At 42.0% G+C, this 22,212-nt stretch overlaps 1 long non-coding RNA gene across 1 annotated transcript in view; it reads right to left on the minus strand.

Annotated features, from left to right (window-relative positions):
- Positions 1-8,377: 8,377 nt before the first annotated feature.
- The window catches only part of LOC107976505 (uncharacterized), a 36,117-nt gene continuing 22,282 nt past the window's right edge, over positions 8,378-22,212 (minus strand). Inside the window, exons 2-6 of the long non-coding RNA XR_001720550.3 lie at positions 16,525-16,661; positions 13,207-14,916; positions 12,376-12,409; positions 9,127-9,438; positions 8,378-8,845 (exon numbers count right to left, since the gene is read on the minus strand). This is a non-coding gene — a long non-coding RNA (uncharacterized LOC107976505). The remainder of the gene's footprint in view (positions 8,846-9,126; positions 9,439-12,375; positions 12,410-13,206; positions 14,917-16,524; positions 16,662-22,212) is intronic.

Genomic DNA, 22,212 nt, shown 5'->3' on the forward strand with positions numbered 1-22,212 from the left:
GGTCAGAGTGATGTAATGTGAGAACTCAACCTCCTGTTGTTGGCTTTGATGGTGAAAGAAAGAAGCCAAAAGCCAAGGAATGTGGGCAGCCTCTAGAGGCTGAAAAAAATGCAAGGAAACAGATTCTCCCATAAGCCCTGTCAGGCTGCTGACACTTATTACAGCCCAATGAGACCTGTGTCAGACGCCTAACCTTCAGACCCACAGATGATAAATTTGTATTGTTTTACACCGCTAAGTGTGTGGTAACCCATTACAGCAACAACAGAAAACCTGTTGTGAATAAGCCAGGCACAGAAAGACAAACATCACATGTTCTCACTCATATGTGGGAGCTGAAAAAGCTGATCTCATGGAAGTAAAGAGTAGAATGATGCTTACCAGAGGCTGGGAAGGATGTGAGTTGGTTAATGGGTACCAACATATAGTTAAATAAAAGGCATAAGTTCTATTCAATAGCACAGTAGGGTGACGATAGTTAACAATAATTCATTATATATTTCAAAATAGCTAGAAGATGTGAAATGTTCCCAACTCAAAGAAATAATAAGCATCTGAGGTGATGGATATCCCAAATACCCTGATTTGATCACTACACATTACATGTATGTGTCAAAAGATCATGTGTACCCCATTAATATGTACAATCATTATGTATCAGTAAAAAAAATTTAAGTAAAAAGTAAAATTAATTTTGCTAATATATTTTATGGCAGGGCTCACACCTGTAAGCCCAGCACTCTGGGAAGCTGAAGCAGGCAGATCACTTGAGCCCAGGAGTTGGAGACCAGCCTGGGCAACATGGTGAAACCCAGTCTCTACAAAAAATACAAAAATTAACCAGGCATGGTGGTGCACACCTGTGATCTCAGATACTCAGGAGGCTGAGGTGGGAGGATCACCTGAGTCAGGGAGGTCGAGGCCACAGGGAGCTGTGATCTGTTCCACTGCACTCCAGCCTGGGCAACAGAGTGAGACCTCATCTCAAAAAATATACATATATTTTGTATTTTACCCAATATATCAAAAATATTATTTCAATAAGGAATCAATACAAAAATGATTAAAGCAATCTTTTACATTTTTTAAAAGCCAATTACAGATTTTGGTAATGAGAGTGAGGTGCTGATGTAACAAATACCTGAAAGTGTGGAAGTGACTTTTGGCTTGGGCAGTGGACAAAGGCTGGAAACATTTTGAGGAGAACGATAGAAAAATCCTAGATTGCCATGAACAGATGAGAGTCTGTTCAAGAAATATGGACATTAATGACGCTGTCAATGAAGCCTGAGAAGGAAATAGGGGAGCATGGTAGAGAAAGCATGTATCACCTTAGAAAGTTGCTCAGGAGGCTGGGCACAGTGGCTCACGCCTGTTATCCCAGCACTTCAGGAGGCCGAGGCAGGTGGATCATCTGAGGTCAGGAGTTCAATATAGGCCTGGCTAACATGGTGAAACCTCACCACTAGAAAAGTATAAAAAGTAGCAGGACATGATGGCAGGTGCCTGTAATCCCAGTTACTCAGGAGGTTGAGGCAGAAGAATCACTTGAACCCAGAGGCGAAGGTTGCAGTAAGCCAAGATCGTGCCATTGCACTCCAGCCCAGGCGACAGAGCGAGACTCCGTCTCAAAAAAAAAAAAAGAAAAGAAAAGAAAGTCGCTCAGTAATCATTAACAGACTGTTGGTAGGTTTAGAGGAAAAACTGTTCAGCAAAAATGTAACCAGTTAACCAGGACTTGCTGGTTTGGGGGATTCTCAGCCTTTCTGGATTGCAATTGATGCTAAAATTTAAGACTTTCACTGGCAGGAGAGAAAAAAAAGCTGAGCATGTGGATGCATAAACTTTTGCTAATACCTCAAAACCATCAAAAGGTCAAGATATTTAGTCATATGTCACAAAAAAGATTAAGTGTGTGACTAATACATCTCTTCAGCCCTCTCAGGAGAAGCCAAAAATAAAGATGAGATTGTCTAAGAAAGATTTTGGAGGACCTCTTGTCTAATGGAGTGAATCTCCAGTGCATGTGACATATACTGGAGACCTACAAGGTTCTTGAGAATTTTAAATACTAGCAGAAACATTGCCATCTTAGATCTAAAAGGACAAATAGAGTACAAAATGAAAGATGGCTGTTGGACAGCCAAAAGTCTACAGGCAGGAAACTGATAAAACTACTCAGTTGCAAAAATGTGCTACTTTTTCTGAAAAAGAAGAGGTAACTCAGAGCTGAGAGCCTAGAGAGTAGGACCCAAGCTACAGACAGGTATTCTCAGGCCTTGAAACCCAATAAAGTTTTCTCATTGAATTTCTTTTGTTTTTTTTTTTGTTTTTTTTTTTGAGATGGTGTCTTGCTCTGTTGCCCAGGATGGAGTGCAGTGGCTTGATCTCAGCTTACTGCAACCTCTGCCTCCCAGGTTCAAGTGATTCTCCTGCCTCAGCCTCCGGAGTAGCTGGGACTACAGGCACCCACCACGCCCTGCTAATTTGTTGTATTTTTAGTAGAGACGGGGTTTCACCGTGTTAGCCAGGATGGTCTCGATCTCCTGACCTCGTGATCCACCCAACTCGTTGAATTTTTTAATTACTTGGGTCTAGTGGCTCCTTTTTTTTATTCCATGGCTTCTCTTTTTGAACAGAAATGTCTAAAACTGCTATCCTATGCCAGTCCCACTATTGCATCTTGTGTGCAGATCATTTGTTTTCTAGTTTAACAGGTCGATAGGTGGAGATTAATTTTTCCCCAGGATGGATTACCACCAGACCCTCACCCATACCTGATTTAGATTATTTAGATAATCAAATTTAGAATGGTTGAGCTAATAAGATGTAGATGAGGTTGTGGAGTTTGGGGTGATGCTATAATGAGCTGAGAATTAAAGACATATGTCCTCGCAAAAATGGGTACAACATGGGTGAACTTTAGAAATGTTATGCTAAGTTAAAGAAGCCATACACAAAAAGCCACATAGTGTATAATTTCATTTTTGTGAAATTTCCAGAATATGCAAACACGTAGAGATAGAGAGTAGATTGGTGGTTGCCAGGGGCTAGGGGAAGGTGAATGACTGCTATGGCTATGGGGTTTCTTTTTGAGATTATGAAAATATTCTGGATTAGATAGAGATAATGGATGCACAGCTCTGTGAAAATACTACAAACCATTGAATTGTATATTTAAAAGGGTACACTTTATGGTATATGACCTATTTCTTTTTTTTTTTTTTTTTTTGAGATGGAGTCTCACTCTGTTGCCCAGGCTCGAGTACAGTGGCGTGATCTCAGCTGACTACAACCTCCGCCTCCCAGGTTCAAGCGATTCTCCTGCCTCAGCCTCCAAAGTAGCTGGGACTACAGGCGTGGGCCACCACACTCAGCTAATTTTTGTATTTTTAGTAGAGGCAGGGTTTCACCATATTGGCCAGGCTGGTCTTGAACTCCTGACCTCGTGATCCGCCCTCCTCGGCCTCCCAAAGTGCTGGGATTACAGGCATAAGCCACCGCACCTGGCCAACATATTTCAACAAAGCTGTTATTTTTTTAAAAGTTAATGCTTATCAAAATGTTCTTTGGTGATCATAAAAACTTTTATTTCGAGAATAAAACTTTCATTATATCTTGCTAACAACTTCTAACCTTCATAAAGGACTAAAAATATGAGATTTCATTTTGTTTCTTATCATGCTTAAAATCTAGTTTTTAGTTTGTGTATATTCAAAGCCATAAATATTGAGTTTTTCATTTTTATTCATTCATTCAAGAAACATTTGTTGAATGGCTATTATAAATTAGGCACGGGATCATGTACAAAAATGCAGTGATAATCTTTGTCTTTAAGGAGGTTCATAAAGGACTTTTCTAAATAAACAGAAAATAAATGTTAAGATGCCTTGAGATGGCCGGGCATGGTGGCTCACGTCTGTAATCTCAGCACTTGGGGAGGTGGAGGCGAGCAGATCACCTGAGGTCGGGAGATCAAGACCAGACTGACCAACATGGAGAAACCCTATCTCTACTAAAAATACAAAATTAGCTGGGCATGGTGGCGCATGCCTGTAATCCTAGCTATTCAGGAGGCTGAGGCAGAATTGCTTGAACCCAGAAGGCAGAGGTTGTGGTGAAGTGAGATCGCGCCATTGCACTCCAGCCTGGGCAACAAGAGCGAAACTTCGTCTCAAAAAAAAAAAAAGATGCCTTGAGATATATGTGCAAACTGCCATGATCACATCTTCCCGCTTACTTTCATGTGTTCATATGTGCTCTAACTTCTCTCAGGTTTCTTCAAATTACGTCTGTTCCCTAAGCCCAAGTTCATGTTTCATACACAGTTATTTCTGCAGCAAGTATTTCCCTCTCTCCTGCATCATCAATATTCCCTAGATGTTTCCTACTAGATTATTTCCATCACCATGCAAACCTGCAGATATTTCTCCTTTATTCTTTTAATTTCTTTTGACTTCAATTCTCTTTTTCAGCTGCTACTATTTTTCTTTCCTTCTATTTATAGTAAAACTTCTTGAAATAGTTGTTGGTACTGTGAAAGTTGTCAGAATCAAAATGGAGTCACTTGTGTAAAAAAAAAAAAAAACCTGAAAAACAGCCAGGAAAGGTCATGAAGGGAGAGTTCTTATGCACAAATGCCTGATAACAAAACTACCACCAAAGACTGAAAAAAACACAACCTTGCACAAAGTCCATCACAATCTAACACATAAAAAATACTTCTTCGAGGACATATGTCCAGCAACTGCCTGTCCAACATTGGGCTGACACCACCCTTGCTATTGATCTTTGCAGCCAAAGATAATTATCTCAGAGGAATTATATAATCCTCCTCTTTTTTTCTTTTAAAAAGCTTTCTCTTTCTTTACCTCCCTGAATACACACATAGTTTACTGAAGTATGCATATGCCTTGCAATGCCCATTCCCAAATAGACATTATTTTCTTTTAGAAAGTCACCCTCTCTGGTTGCTATTTTTGATGATAGTACTCTGTTTCTTCCTATTTCTCCATTCTCATTTTCTCTTGAGTACATACCAGTTTTCACTCCTACTGATTCACTGAAACTATTTAACGTCACCAGTGATTCAAACACCACATGCTCCAGGTTTTACCCCCGCTTTTGACTGTTTCTTCTAAATTTCTTTTGCAGATAAAAGATACATAACAAGTGTTGGTGAGGATGTGGAGTAAAGGGAACACTTGTACACTGTTAGTGGGAATGTAAATTAGTACAATCCTTATGCAACTCAGTAGGGAGTTTCCTCAAAAAAATTGAAAACAGCACTATCATAAAACCCAGCAATCCTACTGCTAGGTGTATATTCAAAAACTATAAAAATCAGCATATCAAAGAGATGTCTGCACTCCTTCGTTCATTTCAGCATTGTTCACAATAGCCAATATATGAAATCAATCTAAGTGTCCATCAACAGATGAATGAATAAAGAAAATGCGGCATATATACAAAATGGAGTACTAGTCAGCCTTCAAAAAGAAGGAAATCCTATCATTGATGACAACATGGATAAACCTGCCAGACATTGTTAGGTGAAATAAGCCAGGCACAGAAAGACAATTCCTGCATTATCTTACTTATATGTGGACTCCAAAAATTCAAACTCAAGGAAGCACAGAGTAGAATGATAGTTATCAGAGCCTGGGGGCTAGATGGATTAGGAAGATCTATTGTACAAATAATGACTATAATTCATAATAATGTATTATATACCTAAAAATTGCTAGGAGTAGATTTTAAATGTTCTCACCACAATAAATGAGAAACATGTGAGGTAATGGATGTGTTAATTAGCTTGATTTAGCCTTTCCACAATGTATACATAAATTAAAACATCATGTAGTATACCACAAATACGTGCAATTTTTGTCAATTAGAAAATAAATACAATTTAAAATTAAAAAAATAAATCTCTTTTGTCCCAGATATTTTTTTTTACTCAACTCTCCTATTCTAAGGAAACTCTAGAGATTTCAATCTCCCAATCTTGGAATGTTGGAAAGCCCTAGAGCTCCGTTTTTGGTCTTATTCTATCTATATTCATTCTCTATTTTCTCTCATCTGGTCACATGATCTTAAATATATCCTTTTGCCCCAAATGTATATCTATAACCTGAACCTCTCCCCTGAACTCCAAACCTGTATATCCAGTTGCCTACTTGATATCAACAATCGATGCCTAATAAGCATCTCAAGGTCAATATGTCCAAAATGAGCTCTTGAGATTCTTCCAAAACAATTCCTTCACCTATAGTCTTCTGCATCTCATTGAAAGTAACTCTATCCTTCCAATCACTCTAGCCTAAAAACTCACCTCCCCCCTTTTTTTCCCAACTCCTACATCTGGTCCTACCATCTGCAAATCCTATCAGTAGTATCTTCAAAATAAAATTCATCAAAAGCTCAAGTACTTTTCGTTATCCCCACAGTCTCCATTTTGATGCAACAGTCGTCTCCCTTCTGGATTAGTTCAGTAACCTCCTAACTAGTCTCTCTCCTTTAGCCCCTGTCAAATCAGCCTTTTTTCAACCCAGACACATCATATTACTTTCATGCTGAAAACCTGCAAACTGATCCAGCTCGCTCAAAGTCTTTACCATTACTTAAAAGATCCTACATGGTATGGCTCTCCATTACCTCACATGTCTCCTCTCTGCCACTCATCCTCCCTCCAACCACACTGGCCCTCTGCACTTCCCTGAACCCCTCAGGCACGTTTCCACATCAGGACCTAGATGCTTGCTTGGTCCTCTGCCTGGGATGTCCTTCTCTGAGACAGCTCCCTCACTTTATCCATATCTTTATTCAAAATGTACCTTCTTAGTGAGGCCTCCCCTGGCCACCTTATCTTAGTTCAATATTCCCCAGCAATTTACATCTTTTTCCTCTTTGAGTTTTTGCGGTTATCACTAGAACTATATTTGACTCCTGTATTTTATTCATCTTCTTTCTCCCTCACTAGAGTGTAAGCTCGGTAGGGACAGAAATTTTGTCCATTTTGTTCACAGTGTACCCCCAATGCATGCATGAGAGAGTCAGGCTGTGTGCAAGTCACATAGTGCTCAGAAATGAGTTATTGGATGATTCATAAATGAAGAAATACAGATGTTTTTATGAAAACAATGAAGATGGAGAATGGAGTTATCTTAAGGAAGAAAATGATAACTCATTATTGGATACAACCATAATTTGTCTCTCATATTGTGAAGAATTCTACAACAATCCTGATTCTTACTGCTCTTTGAAGCTCCAACGCATGTTTCATCTTTTTCATGAATTCTTCCCTCACGGACTTAGTACTCAGGGATTCTCACCATTGCCCACCTCCTAAACCCTTACAGTCAGCATTAACCACTTACCACTTAAAGGCCTTGTATGGTACCTTAGCTGTACATGTGTAAGTGTGTGGGTACATTTGCAAATTCTTTTTCCAGCCCAACTGTCATCTTTTTGAGAACATGACCCTTATCTTATACTTCCATGTATCCCTCTCTTCCCTCCACTGAGAACTCCTGTAATTCTGTGTATGTCTTTTATCTGTGTTTCCTGGATATGAGGGGGACTAGAGCATCAAGATGTTTTTAAAAGTCAAGATTCACCAGGGCTCAGAGCGCTGGACATTCCTAGAAGTCTACCAGGAGAAACATCTCTGAATAACAGGGGAAGGTAAGAATGGCAACATTAGGATTGCAGTTTTTCTCTTTTTTCTTTTTTTCTTCCCCCAACCCCTGCCAATTATTATTCTTTTTTATTTTGGTAACATAACATAGATAAAATTTACCATCTTAACTATTTTTAAGTACGGTTCAGTGGTATTAAGTGCATTCCCACAGTTGTGAACCATTATCCCCGTCTCTTTCTTACATAAGCCTTTTTAGATGTCTGCTTCAGAAGCAAGTTAAAGATTTTCATATTCTTCCTTACATGGCACCACTACATCAGCGGCAACCCCTAAATTCCTGGGAGCCAAAGCTGCCCTTCATTTTTTGTTTTTGTTGCTTGTTTGTTTGTTTGTTTGTCTGTTTTCTAAAGCTACCTCAGGAATTTAAGGCACCATAATTACTGAAAAGGGATCCTGGCACTGGACATGCTAACTAGATAGGAATAGGCAAATACAGAAAACCATCAAAAAGTGTCAAGTAACAGCAAGCTTGGCAAATAACGTTTAAAACTGTTCCAAATAAAATTAAAGATAACTTCAAGTAATTTTACATTACCAAGAAAGCTTCATTGCAACAAAGTTTGTTTTCATTACCCAAAGGTTATTTTATAAATTTATTACAAGTATTTCACAACAAGTAATTTATTACAAGTATTTCACAACAAGTAATTTTGTACAACAGATGTTTTCCCCTCATCCTTGTCCATTTAACAGTTGTTCTCTATGATGAGTTACCTCATTCTATGTTCCCAGTAATTGCAGGCCAGGCAAACCAAGTGAGGTTGCTGAGCCATTGTAACCAACCTCTTTACCTCTCCACTGGCCTCCAGCAAGTAGCATTTCCCCTTAATCTCCTATTCCTCTCCCTGTAAAACATTTCAATGGTTTTTTTTGTTTTGTTTTGTTTTTTGCTTTTTTGTTTTGTTTTGTTTTTTTGAGACAGAGTCACTCTGTCGCCCAGGCTGGAGTGCAGTGGCACGATCTCGGCTCACTGCAACCTCCGCCTCCTGGCTTCAAGTGATTCTCCTGCCTCAGCCTCCTGAGTAGCTGGGATTACAGGCGTGTGCCACCATACCCAGCTAATTTTTATATTCTTAGTAGAGACAGGGTTTCACTATGTTGGCCAGGTGGGTCTCGAACTACTGACCTCAAGTGATCACCCGCCTCGGCCTCCCAAAGTGCTGGGATTACAGGCATGAGTCAAGGCACCTGGGCTCAATAGGTTTTTTTTTTTTTAGATGGAGTCTAGCTCTGTTGTCAGGCTAGAGTGCAGTAGCGCGATCTCGGCTCACTGCAACCTCTGCCTCCCAGGTTCAAGTGATTCTCCTGCCTCAGCCTCCTGAGTAGCAGGGATTACAGGCATCCGCCACCACACCCAGCTAATTTTTATATTTTTAGTAGAGACGGGGGTTGGTCTCGAACTCCTGACCTCGTGATCCGCCCACCTCGGCCTCCCAAAGTGCTTGGATTACAGGCATGAGCCACCACGCCCAGCCCTCAATAGGTTTTTTAAAAACAAACTCATAAGTTATTTACTAAATACATAGACATAAGTCCAGAAGAAGGCACTGGGAAAAGGTATTGTCTGTGTAATACAAATTTGCAGTCCAGGGCAGTCCTCCTCAGGAAGCCATATTTGCAGCACTTCAAAGCAAAGACTTTGAGCCATGCAGGCTTCAGTTCCCATCCTGATCCCTCCATGCATGAGCTGCACAACTCAGGAAAGACACCGTATCTCTGAACTTCACCTCCAGCCACTGGAAAATGGAGTGTAATAGCAGTAGTTACTTCTCATGATGTTTGTAAAGGTTAAATGCAGTAGGTGCAACTATAGCTCTAAGTTCTGTGCCCATACACAGTAAAATGTTTGATAAGAATTTATGAAGTATGCTAATAAATAATTATTTGTATTATTATTATGTAAGAGGAAGAAAAAGCAGCAGCAATATAAAAATCAATCATCACTCTTGAAGTGGGGAGAATAAATTTTAAACTGCACCCCTTCACTAACAAACTGTGAGTAGGAAAAAAAACTGCTTAAGAATTTGATCACAGTCTGGGCAATATAGAAGACTCTGCCTCTACAAAAAATTTAAAAATTAGCCAGGTGTGGTGGTGCTACAGGTAGGTGGTCTGTAGTCCTACCTACTCAAGCGGCTAAAGTGGGAGGATCCCGTGAGCCCAGGAGTTCAAAGTTGCAGTGAGTCACGATCATGCCACTGCACTCCAGCCTAGGTGACAGAGTGAGACTCTATATCCAAAGGGGAAAAAAAAATGATCATCAAGAATTTGATTTTCTTTCTCCAAAAATCAAAGCTTTTACCAGTTCTTCATATCACATTTCCACCACGCCCAGCTAATTTTTTTATTTTTATTTTATTTTAGTAGAGACGGTGTTTCACCACATTGGGCAGGCTGGTCTTGAACTCCTGGCCTCAGGAATTCAAGAACTCGGCCTCCCAAAGTGCTGGGATTACAGGCATGAGCCACCACACCCGGCCTAATTTTTGTATTTTTAGTAGAGATGAGGTTTCACCATGTTGGCCAGGCTGGTCTCAAACTCCTGACCTCAAGTGATCTGCCTGCCTTGGACTCCCAAAGTGCTGGGATTACAGGCATGAGCCACCACACCCAGCCCCTACAACCTTCCTAACAGTCTGTTGTATGCATTGCCTTGTCGGTGGTGCATGAGGCAACGAGGAAGCAGGCACTGGGGCCGATCTGGGGTCATGTGGGCAGGAAAAAGCCAGGAGCCAAAGGACAGGAGATTGGTGAGGAGAAAATGAAATAAAAGAGCTAATACGAATTATGAGTTAAAAAGGCAGGAGAGAACAGAAGCTCTAACAAGAATCCTAGAAAGTACTGGGGAGGGCACTAGACAGACAACATGCGATGAGATGAAAGCTTCAGTTACGCTGTTTGGAACAGATGTTAAAGAAAAATAGGAAGGCTGGAGGACTCGGGGATACTATGATTACAATTGTTAATTCACATATCTGCTGCTAACTTAAAATTTTATGCAACTGTTCACTTATATTTGGTCGGATCTAATTACAAAATGTTAGCTAAGAATCATCAGTTAGGAAGTTAAAATTTACAAGGATATTTTACTTAAAACCTGTGGACAAGGTGATTATTTGATCAAAACTCTTACATTTAAATAAGTGCAAAAGTACAAATCAGTAACTATTTTAAAATATCATATAATATATTAAAAGCATGCCAGGCGTGGTGGCTCACACCTATAATCCCAGCACTTTGGGAGGCTGAAGCTGGAGGATCGCTTTAGCCCAGGAGTTTGGGGCAAGTCTCTACAAAATTCAAAAATTAGCCAGGTGTGGTGGTATGCACCTGTAGTCCCAGCTACTCAAGAGGCTGAGGCAGAAGGATCACTTGAGCCCAGGAATTCGAGGCAGTGAGCTGTGATCACGCCACCACACTCCAGCCTGGGCAATAGCAAGACCCTGCCTCAAAAAAATAAAATAAAAACTAATTTGTGTATATATGTGTGTGTATATACATGTATTTATGTGTGTGTGTGTGTGTATATATATATATAGAGAGAGAGAGAGAGAGAAAGCAAAATTGATGAAAATTGATGTAGGAATCAGCCTAAGTCAATGCAAATTTCACTTTTGCTGCTTTGTGTGAGTTGGAAAACTCATTTAAGCTGGGGAACTTCCATGAGTCTTATCTGTCAGTGAGGACAAGGAAGCCCTGGTCTGTCAGGCTGGACATACACAACCCGCATACCTGACCCCACCATTCATTCATTAGTGGGCTCCCTCCATTATTGAAGCTGCCATCTCTCCAGCCCTCTTGGATTTTTCTGGACTCTCCAAAATCCTCTGTGGATTTTTTTTGACTTGAACATCCCTTAAGAGTCTGGGCCTGGCTCATTCATTCAGTTTCTGCAGCTCCTTCACTCCACCCCTCCCCACTGCCTTGGACGTGGACTTCCTACTGCAGACACCATTCCTGCCACGGCACCTGCTCGTGCCCAAGAAGCCCAGCCTCAGGAAGCAGACAAGATTTTGACAATAACACCCACCACTAGGTTCCCATGATAATCAAATGAAATCATGTCTACAGAAGTTTTGTATAAAAATAAGGCTTTAGAACATGATTTTGTATTAGTCGTCACAAAAAGATGCCTAAATACCCCATGTTTTATATTAAGTCCTTCCAGCTTGGATTTAAATATATATATGCTAATCTACATAGTGTGCTTTCAGTTGCTATTTCTCTTGTGATGACATTCTCAACAGAATCCTCCTTAACTAAGATTTTAACACCTTAGTCCAGGACATAAGTTCTACTAGATGGTTCCAGGTGCCAAGTCATTTGGTAGCTGTAACTGAGCAACCCATCATCCCTGAGGTTTGTGTAAAGTTGATGTACTGGGGTATTCTAAGTAAGAAACAGAATTTTGCCAATCATTGAAAGTTAAAATAGCTGAGCATGGTGGCTCATGCCTGTAATCCCAGCATTTTGGGAGGCTGAAGGAGGCGGATCACTTGAGCCCAAGAGTTTAAGACCAGTCTGGGAAACATGTCAAAACCCTGTCTCTATAAAAAACACAAAAATTAGCAGGGCATGGTGGCACATGCCTATGGTCCCAGCTACTCAGGAGGCTGCATTAGGAGGATTATTTGAGCCCCGGGAGGCAGAGGTAAAGTGAACTGAGATCTCACCACTGCACTCCAGCCTGGGTGATAGAGTGAGACTCTGTCTCAAAAAAAAAAAAAGGTTAAAATTATTTTAAAATTGTCAAGACATTTAGTATTAAATTCATTACTGGATAAAGAAATAGTCAACATAGCATTTGTAGAGGGCAATTGCGAGCACTTTCCGGGAAACTAAGTCTATTCTCACAGACTCTGGTTAGCCGGTTTCATTAAGGCTGTCTTTCCTACTGTCCCCTCTGTCAGTTACAGTCACTGGCTGACTCAGCCACAAAAGCTCCCTGTCATTTCTGGACAGGATTCCGACAGCTTCCAGAGCATCAATTCTGTCACTAACACTTATTTCTCTCCAACCTACATAAGATTGTATTAACTTAACCAGGCTAGAGACCTTCTTGTTCTGTTAAGATCAACCTTTAGGCCAGACCTGTCCTCGCTCTGAGTTTTTCTGCAGGGTCCACTTCAAGGCCTCTCCTTCCTGCTCCCTCTCAGCTGCCTCAGTCAGTGACTCAGTTCATGGTAGTCACGCTCAAGAACACACAAAAAAATGTTTCCCTCAGTTAACACTCCATTAGCTTTGGAGGTGAATTACTTTAGAGGTGGGCTTCTGCTAAATTATAACTGGCACATTCAGGTCAATTTCCCCTCCTCTATCTATTCTGACATATTTCTCTCTGGGGCAGTAAGAACTGCCACTTCTCTCCCAGAACCACCCGCTGTGCCTCTGCACAGGTGGTGCCCAGGTGCCGGAGCTGCCCAGGTGGGGGAGCATTCCAAACTATCTCCCTTGAAGAACACTCATGCTTCCAAGTGTCCCTCATGTATGTCATGAAAACTCACACAACACTGAAGATGCATCATGGTTATTTTCCACACAGAGGATACCCCGGGACCTTTTGCTGATTTCTGTAGAAATAACACAATATGCGTTAATGTTTGCTAATAATAATTAAGCTCAGTGAACTAGTCCATGTAGGATATCATGTAAAATTGACTGGACTTGGAAACTAACTGGAAATGGAGATGAGAGAGGTTTTACAAAAGGTTGAGTAGAGTGAGGAGGCGGGTGGTGAAGCCTTTACATGAAAATGGAATTTCAGGAGTGGGAGCAGGGTGGGAGAGGGATTGAAAGGTGGAGGAGCAGGGGAATAGCAGGGAATGAAATTGATTTTAGATATGTTGTGTTTGAGATACCTACAAAATGAGAATGGAGAACTGAAATGTAAAAGAAAGGTAGAGGCTGGAGAAACTGATTTGAGAATGATCATCATAAGAGATTATTCCTGAAGCCAGGGAAGTAGTTGAGAATTGCAGAAAAAAGAAGACAGAGGAAGAAAAGAGAAAGCTAATCTGTAAGACATGTTGCCATGCTTCTTTTGTCTGTCCCCTTTTGGGCACAAGTCTATTTATGGAAGAATGAGTAAGTGTTGTGACTAGAGAGAGCTTAGGATGGATGGAGAGACAGAGCACGGTACAAGAACAAGACTGAGGAGGACACATTTCAGTTAAGAAAGTCCTTATTTTCTCAGCTTTATCATTAGAAGTTAAGCCATTATCTTAACACCAACCAGGAATTCAGTAGTAAATTAATTCCCAGAATATGAATCAGTCAGCACAGCAATTGTGGAGAGAAATTGCAAGCACTTTATGCTAAGTCTACTCTCATACCCAGTAAAATACACAAGTCCTGCTAAAACTGTCTGCATCACCCATGCCCCCACAAACTTATTTATTCACACTGGACAAGGAAGCTTAGTAATCTACTAGACAGATCCAGAAAACAAAACTCTACTCTATCTGTGGTTAGACAATAAAAACCCAATTTATTTTTTTTCTACAAGATCTCAGAAAAGTCCACCTAAAATTTTGTATGCGAGCATTGATTTGTTCAATCACAATCATTATTTTCCCCATGATAACAAAATCTAGATTGGAAATTTTAACTTTCACTTTAAAGTTATTCAACTGTACTCGATACTAGCGCCAAGGAACGTGGTTTCTACCTGCTATTATAACAATCATACTGTAAATTTCTAGAATTATAACAGTCTTGTGTCTAGGTTAAGTCTGTACTAGTATTGCCCAATAAAAAACACAGATTACTGGTTCAGTAATCTGTGTTTCATCTCACTGGACACTCAAGGTTCTCCCACATGGGACTTTTTACCAAGCCCTACAACAATTCGGTAGAGTCTCACTGAAAATTGCTATTCTGTGCATCTCCTTTTGTTAACATGACTATAAAAGAAAAGAAGAGAATGACACACAGGCATCAGGCCAGGCGCGGTGGCTCACGCCTTTTATCCCGGCACTTTGGGAGGCTGAGGCAGGTGGATCACCTAAGGTCAGGAGTTGAAAACCAGCCTGGCCAACATAGTGAAACCCCATCTCTACTAAAAATACAAAAATTAGCCAGACGTGGTGGTAGGCTCCTGTAATTTCAGCTACTTGGGAGACTGAGGTGGGAGGATCAGTTGAGCCTGGGAGATTGAGGTTGAAGTGAACCGACATTGTGCCACTGCATTCCAGCCTGGGTGACAAAGTGAGACCCTGTTTCCAAAAAAAAAGAAAAGAAAAGAAATACAGGCATCAGATACATCTATTGTTTTTCTTGCCCTCTTCTCTGCTTCATCTTCTCTCTCCTTGAATCTGACCCATTCACACTCCCAGATTTTCTTATTGGGCTGGTTTGTTATTAATAGTTTCAGGCTCAGCTGTTTAGCATAGAGACTCCTAAACACAACTCTTTTTTTCCTCTCTCTCTCTCACACAGCCTGATGATGGACAGTGCTGAGAGTCAGCAGCTCTGCTCCCTGAGATCATGCAGGGACCCACATTCTTTCTACCTTCTTGTCCCCACTGTATCCAAAAGTTGCTGTTTACAAACCCATTTTCAAAGCTAGCTAACCACCACCATGGCCTGCAAAAGGAGGAAGGAGAAAGTGGAGGTAGCACATTTCACTTCTGCTCACCCCCCACTGGCCAGAGGTTGGGAAATATAGTCCCTAGCTGGACAGCCTGTGCTCACTGAAATTAAGAGGTATATAGGGTTTTTTTAACTGAAGGAAGAAGGAGGGAACGGACTTTGCAGGACAATGAGCAGTCTCTACAGCAGCTAGTTCAGATTTAGGCTTAGAAATGCCAGGCTCAGCTGGGCACGGTGGCTCACACCTATAATCCCAGCACTTTAGGAGGCCAAGGCAGGTGGATCGCTTGAGCCCAGGAATTCGACACCAGCCTGGGCAACATGGCGAAACCCCATCTCTACAAAAAATACAAAACTTATCTGGGCACGGTGATGCACACCTGTAGCCCCAAGTGAGAATCTCACCTCAGCCCCCGACCCCCGAGAACAGGGGCCCGAGTACAGAGGACGGGGGTCCAAGTACAGGGGTCAGCAGGCCAAATACAGAGGTCAAGGGGCCGAGTACAGGGTTCAGGGGGCCAAGTACAGCGGTCAAGGGGCTGAGGTGCAAGGATCACTTGAGCCCAGGAGGCAGAGGTAAGCTAAGACTGCACCACTGCACTCCGGCCTGGGTGACAGAGTGAGAACCTGTCTCAAAAAAGAAAAGAAAATAAAAGAAAATGCCAGGCTCACCCCGTCAGATCACAAAGACGTAGACATTTTTCATATTAGATCTTTGAGAAGGCTCAGCTATGGGTGCAGTATTAATCATGTCTCCAGGAAAGATATTATGTCTCAGGTATTGTGCCAAATACTTTATATACATGAACTCATATAACCCTCACAGCAAACATGGGATGTGGATACCCTCACAGCAAACATGGGATGTGCATACCACCATTCTCATTTTAGAGATAAAAAAGATGTATTTAGAGTAGTAAGGCAATTTTCCCAAGCTCAGACAGCTAAGTGGCAGCAACACGGGACAGGGTAGAGGGAGGTGGTAGATTTGAAATAAACTAGACAATTGGGCAAAGCTTAAAGCTAATGGGAATGGGATTGAAAGTCAGGCCTCCATGAGGTACTAGAGTGTGGACTAGGAACCAAGGACAATGGCAGAAGGCCATTCAGCTTGGATGACCCATGATGCCAGGATTAAATAAATAAGCCCTGGCCTGATTCTCACTAAGACACTGAGCAAGGGATGTGCTTACCCAGGGGCCCACCAAACCCTGAATCTAGTAGTAACTCACCTCTTCTGCCCCACCTCACTGGGTGGGGAAACTCCTGCATGGTGCTATAATCAATTTCCACGTTTCAGGACCAGGAAGGGACTCTGCCCCTACTCAGTCATTCAGCACATGTATTGGGTGCCATCCTTTGATCAGACCTTGGGAATATAGAGGTAAACAAGAACAAAATCATGCCTTCTCTCACAGAATGCATGGAAGAGAAAGTAGACACTAGATATTGTGCTCACAATAATGGGTAGCAAATGTTGTGGTAGGGAAAGTGCCGGGCGATGGCCTTCCTGATGTGAAGAGAGAGGTGCCCTCCAACAGGAGGGAGGAGCCCATTCACAACCAGGAGAGAGGGATCCTTTCACAACCAGCAGGGAGAAGCCCATTCATAGCCAGAGGGGTCCATTCACAACCAGGAGAGAGGGGTGCATTCATCACCAGGAGAGAGGGGCCCATTCACAACCAGGAGGGAGGGGCACTTCATCAGGAGGGAGGGGCCCATTTATAACAAGGAGGGAAAGGCCCATTCACAACCAGGAGGGAAAGTCCATTCTTTCCAGAGAACTAAAGGATAATGGTTTAAGCAAGTGGGCAGGAAGACTGTGAAGACTGACAACAAGGATGAGCTGAGACAATAACCAGAGAAGTATTCTGTGTAGACCACAGAACACAAGTACTGCTGCTTTAAGCCACTGTTCTATGGTTGCAAAAAGAAGATGGCATAAGAGTTTTTAAAAGGACCCAATAATCAAATTATTGTACCACTGACTTTCTTCTTGAAACCTCATTTCCAAGATCCTGACTCTGATTTATTTTAATTTGATCTTTTATCAAGGACTATCTTTTTCTGGTGACCCTTACCTCCCTCGTATTGATGCTTTAATTTAATCCCTTCAACTTCACTGATCTGATTCCTTTCCCCTACCACTTTTTCCTGGGGCAACCAGTGCTTATGACAGACAACATCTTCTAAGCAAACAGTTGCTACAAAATGTTAGTGGCAATCACTACTGCTAATGAAAGTAAACTACAAGAATATTTGTATCATCAGTCTAACTGTCAGAGGCGTTCGAACAAGAGCAACTCCATCTTGAATATGGGCTGGGTAAATTAAGGCTGAGACCTACTGGGCTACATTCCCAGAGGGTTAAACATCCTAAGTCACAGGATAAGGTAGGAGGTCGGCACAAGATACAGGTCGTGAAGACCTTCTGATAAAACAGGTTGCAGTAAAGAAGCTGGCCAAAACCCACCAAAACCAAGATGGCAATGAGAGTGACCTCTGCTCTCCTCACTGCTGCATACTCCCACTAGCGCCATGACAGTTTACAAATGCCATGGCAACAACAAGAAGTCACCCTATATGACCTAAAAAGGGAGGCATAAGTAATCCACCCCTTGTTTAACATATAATAAAGAAATAACCATAAAAATGGGCAACCTGGGCCAGGCACGGTGGCTCACACCTGTAATCTCGCAGGTTGGGAGGCTGAGGCAGGCAGATCACCTGAGGTCAGGAGTTTCAGACCAGCCTGGCCAACACGGTGAAACCCCATCTCTACTAAAAATACAAAAATTAGCCGGGCGTGGTCGTGGGTGCCTGTAATCCCAGCTACTCAGGAGGGTGAGGCAGGAGAATCACTTGAACCTGGGAGGCGGAGGTTGCAGTGAGCCAAGGTCACACCACTGAACTCCAGCCCAGGCGACAGTGCGAGACTCCATTTCAAAAAAAAAAAAAAAGGGCAACCTGCAGCACTCAAGCTGCTCTGCCTATGAAGTACCCATTCTTTTATTCCTTTACTTTCTTAATAAACTTACTTTCACTTTATGGACTTGCCTCAAATTCTTTCTTGCATGAGATCCAAGAACCCTCTCCTGGGGTCTGGACTAGCACCTTTTCCCAGTAACACAACTATAGCACTCCTTGAACACTTTCAATTTAAAGTATAATTCCCACGTTCTTAAGATCAGAAACATACACTATTGTAAAGGAGAATTAAGTGACACAATGAACAGTGTTGGTGTCATTACCCACAGGAGCTAAGAATTCAGGCTGTTAGGTGAAGAACAGGGAAGACAGCCAGGTGCAGTGGCTCACTCCTGTAATCCCAGCACTTTGGGAGGCCAAGGCGGGAGGATCATTTGAGGTCAGGAGTTTAAGACCAGCCTGGTCAACATGGTGAAACCCCATCTCTACTAAAAATACAAAAAATTAGCCTAGCGTGGTGGCGGACGCCTGTAATCCCAGCTACTCAGGAGGCTGAGGCAGGAAAATTGCTTGTACCCAGGAGGCAGAGGTTGTAGTGAGCTGAGATCGTGCCACTGCACTCCAGTCTGGGCGACAGAGTGAGCTCCGTCTCCAAAAAAAACAAAAAAAAAAGAACGGGGAAGGCTACATAGTGTGTGTCCTGGAGTGTGGACCCTCATTATTGACTAGGTCCAGAATTAACTCAGTTCAAAGAGCAATGACGGAACAAAAAACCCCTTGGCAAAAAGTAAAAAACAGCAAAAAATTTAAGAAGCAGTGTTTGCAACTTCAGAGGGTGCTAAGATTTGAATATTTGTCACCTCCGAAAACTCATGTTAAAATTTAATCTCCAATTGGCAGTATTATCAGGTTGGGCCTTTAAGAGGTAACTGAGCCATGAGGGGTCTGCTGTCATGAATGGACTTGTCCATTCATGGATTAATGGGCATCATGGAAGTAGGACTGGTGGCTTTATAGGAAGAAGAAGAGAGACAAGAACCAGCACTCTCGGCCCCTCACCGTGCGATGCTCTGCACTACCTTGAGACTCTGCACAGAGTCCCCACCAGCAGAAAGCCCTCACCAGATGTAGCCCCTTGACCTTGGATTTCTCAGCCTCCGTAATACAAGAAATAAATTTCTTTAATTTGTAATTTACCCAGTCTCGGGTATTCTGTTATAAGCAACAGAAAATGGGCTAAAACAGAGAAGTAAGTTCTCCATTTTGGGGTACTTTATACCTCGGACTGTGTTGCTGTATACACCACAAATACTTCATCCCACAAGTACTTATTGAACACCTACTACATACCACACCATCTGATGGGTACTGAAAATGACACAGTAACAAATGCAGTTCTTGCCATGTGGACAGGTAGACATTCAAATAAATCTATCATCATAAACTGTGATAAAGGCTATGGAGGAAAGTTAAAGAGTTTGATGAACAGTTTGAAATGACAGTAATTTAGATTAAGAAGCCAGGGAAAGCATCTATGGAGAAAACACTGGAGCCCAAAATAAATAGGAACAGGCCAACAAAGTGACAGGAAGTGAGAATGGCGGAGAGCGTTGAACACAGATGAACACAGAATTAGACGACCTGGGCTCCCGCAGAGGGAAGCAAGGCTCCTGTGTTCTGCAGCACCTTCGCTCCCTGGGCTGCAGCAACCCAAGAGGGCTATAAAAGATCCTTTTCTAGGCTGGGGGCAGTGGCTCACACCTGTAATCCCAGCACTTTGGGAGGCTGAGGCTGGTGGATTACCTGAGGTCAGGAGTTCAAGACCAGCCTGGGCAACACGGGGAAACCCCGTCTCTACTAAAAATACAAAAAATAAAAACTAAAAATTAGTCAAGCATAGTGGTGCATGCCTGTTGTCACAGGTACTTGGAAGGCTGAGGCAGGAGAATCGCTTGAACCCAAGAAAGGGAGGTTGCAGTGAGCCAAGATCACACCACTGCACTCCAGCCTGGACGACAGAGCAAGACTCTGTTTCAAAAAACAAAAAATTAGCCAGGCATGGTGGCTACAGGCATAGCGCCTGTAGGCCCAGCTACTCAGGAGGCTGAGGCAGGAGAATCGCTTGTGCCCAGGAGACAGAGGTTGCAGTGAGCCGAGAGCATGCCACTGCACTCCAGCCTGGGCAACAGAGTGAGACTCCGTCTCAAAAAACAAAAAAAAAGACCCGCTTCTCAACCCAGGTCACCAGACCTTCAGAGGTAAGTTGTTCTCTGCCTTTAGAGTCAAGATAGGAGGAAAGAAGTTACAAACAATATGAATTCTGACTGTGAGGTTGTCGTTAAGTCAATCCTTGAACTCTCAGGTAGAATTAATCATTAGATATTCTGAGTTCCCATAATGTTTTGACTGCATTTTTCTGTCTCACTGCTACTGTATTATAATTACATCTTTACACATTTTTCTCCATTTTAGCTCTTGAGGTTATAGAGCATAGAAATATGTTACTTCTATTTATACTCCTGGAGTCTAGCACACTGCCTGGAAAAGAGTAGCTACTCTATAAATGTAAAATAAATAAATGCTTGAAAAAACGAATCAATTCATCAATCAGTTGTTAGGCTCTATAGAATTTTTTTATAATTCGAGTTGATATAGGTTTACATACATTATGTATTTTTATGTGAAAGTGTCTAAAGATAATAGTTTAATAAGAAATAGCTTCTTTATTGAATGTTTCTCAAAATCTTAATGAAAGAAAAGAAAATGGAAAAATATGCTGACCCAACCATTGGGTATGCTACTAGTTATTTTCTTAAAGAAATGTCAGTGCAGGCCGGGCACGGTGGCTCCCACCTGTAATCTCAGCACTTTGGGAGGCCAAGGCGGGTGGATCACTTGAGGCCAGGAGTTCGAGACCAGCCTGGGCAACATGGTGAAACCCTATCTCCACTAAAAATACAAAAATCAGCAGGGCAGGTGGTGCATGCTTGTAATCCCAGCTACTCAGGAGGCTGAGGCAGGAGGATGGCTTGAACCTAGGAGGTGGAGGTTGCAGTGAGCCGAGATCATGCCACTGCACTCCAGCCTGGGCAACAGAGCTAGACTGTCTCAAAAAAAAAAAGAAACGTCAGTGGATTATGAAGGCAAGTCAGCTGAAGATACAGAGCCCTCCACGTCACCACCTGACTCCAAAAATAAATGCATCCAGCTGCAAAAAAGCAAGTCAGCACTGAGTTCTTTTGTGCACTCATTGAAAATCCGATGATTTTGACTAAGAAAAGACTTATATTCCAAACTAATAGCCTATGAATGCAATTATTCACAAAACGTCCTATTTGCAATCATTACATTTTGCACAACAATGCCAGCCACCCACAGTTGCTGAAACTCTCACCACCAACAATGGCTGAATATCAAGTGTAATAGGACCAGACGCAGCAAACAAATTAAAATGTGTGTCTTTGTCGAATGATAATGTTTCAAGGAGTGTAAGTGACATGGCAATTAATGTCTGTGAACAGCTGGTTTTAAAGATTAAAGAAAGTGATTATTTTGCCCAGGCAATGGACAGATACGCCTAAATGTGCTGAGATGCTGGCATTTTAAGTCACATTTCTGTGAAATACTATGGATAAGAGCATGCTGTTTAGAAAAATTTAGTCCAGTATTACAACAGAAGACCATTTTGAAATATTTCAAGAGACAACCGAGAATTTCCACATGCCAGCTGGGAATTGTGTATTGCTGTTTATATGGTTCAGAGAGTAATTACAGACTTCTCAAAGCAGGAAATTATTTTATTGCAAAGAATGATTCAGATCCTTTTTTTTTTTTTTTTTTTGAGACAGTCTTGCTTTGTCACCCGGGCTGGAGTGCAGTGGCGCAATCTCGGTTCACTGCAGCCTCCACCTCCCAGGTTCAAGCAGCTATCATACCTCAGCCTCCTGAGTAGCTGGAACTACAGGTACGTGCGTCCACACATGGCTAATTTT

This window comes from Pan troglodytes, chromosome 7 (genome assembly GCF_028858775.2).
Source record: "Pan troglodytes isolate AG18354 chromosome 7, NHGRI_mPanTro3-v2.0_pri, whole genome shotgun sequence".
NCBI classification, from domain to species: Eukaryota; Metazoa; Chordata; class Mammalia; order Primates; family Hominidae; genus Pan; species Pan troglodytes.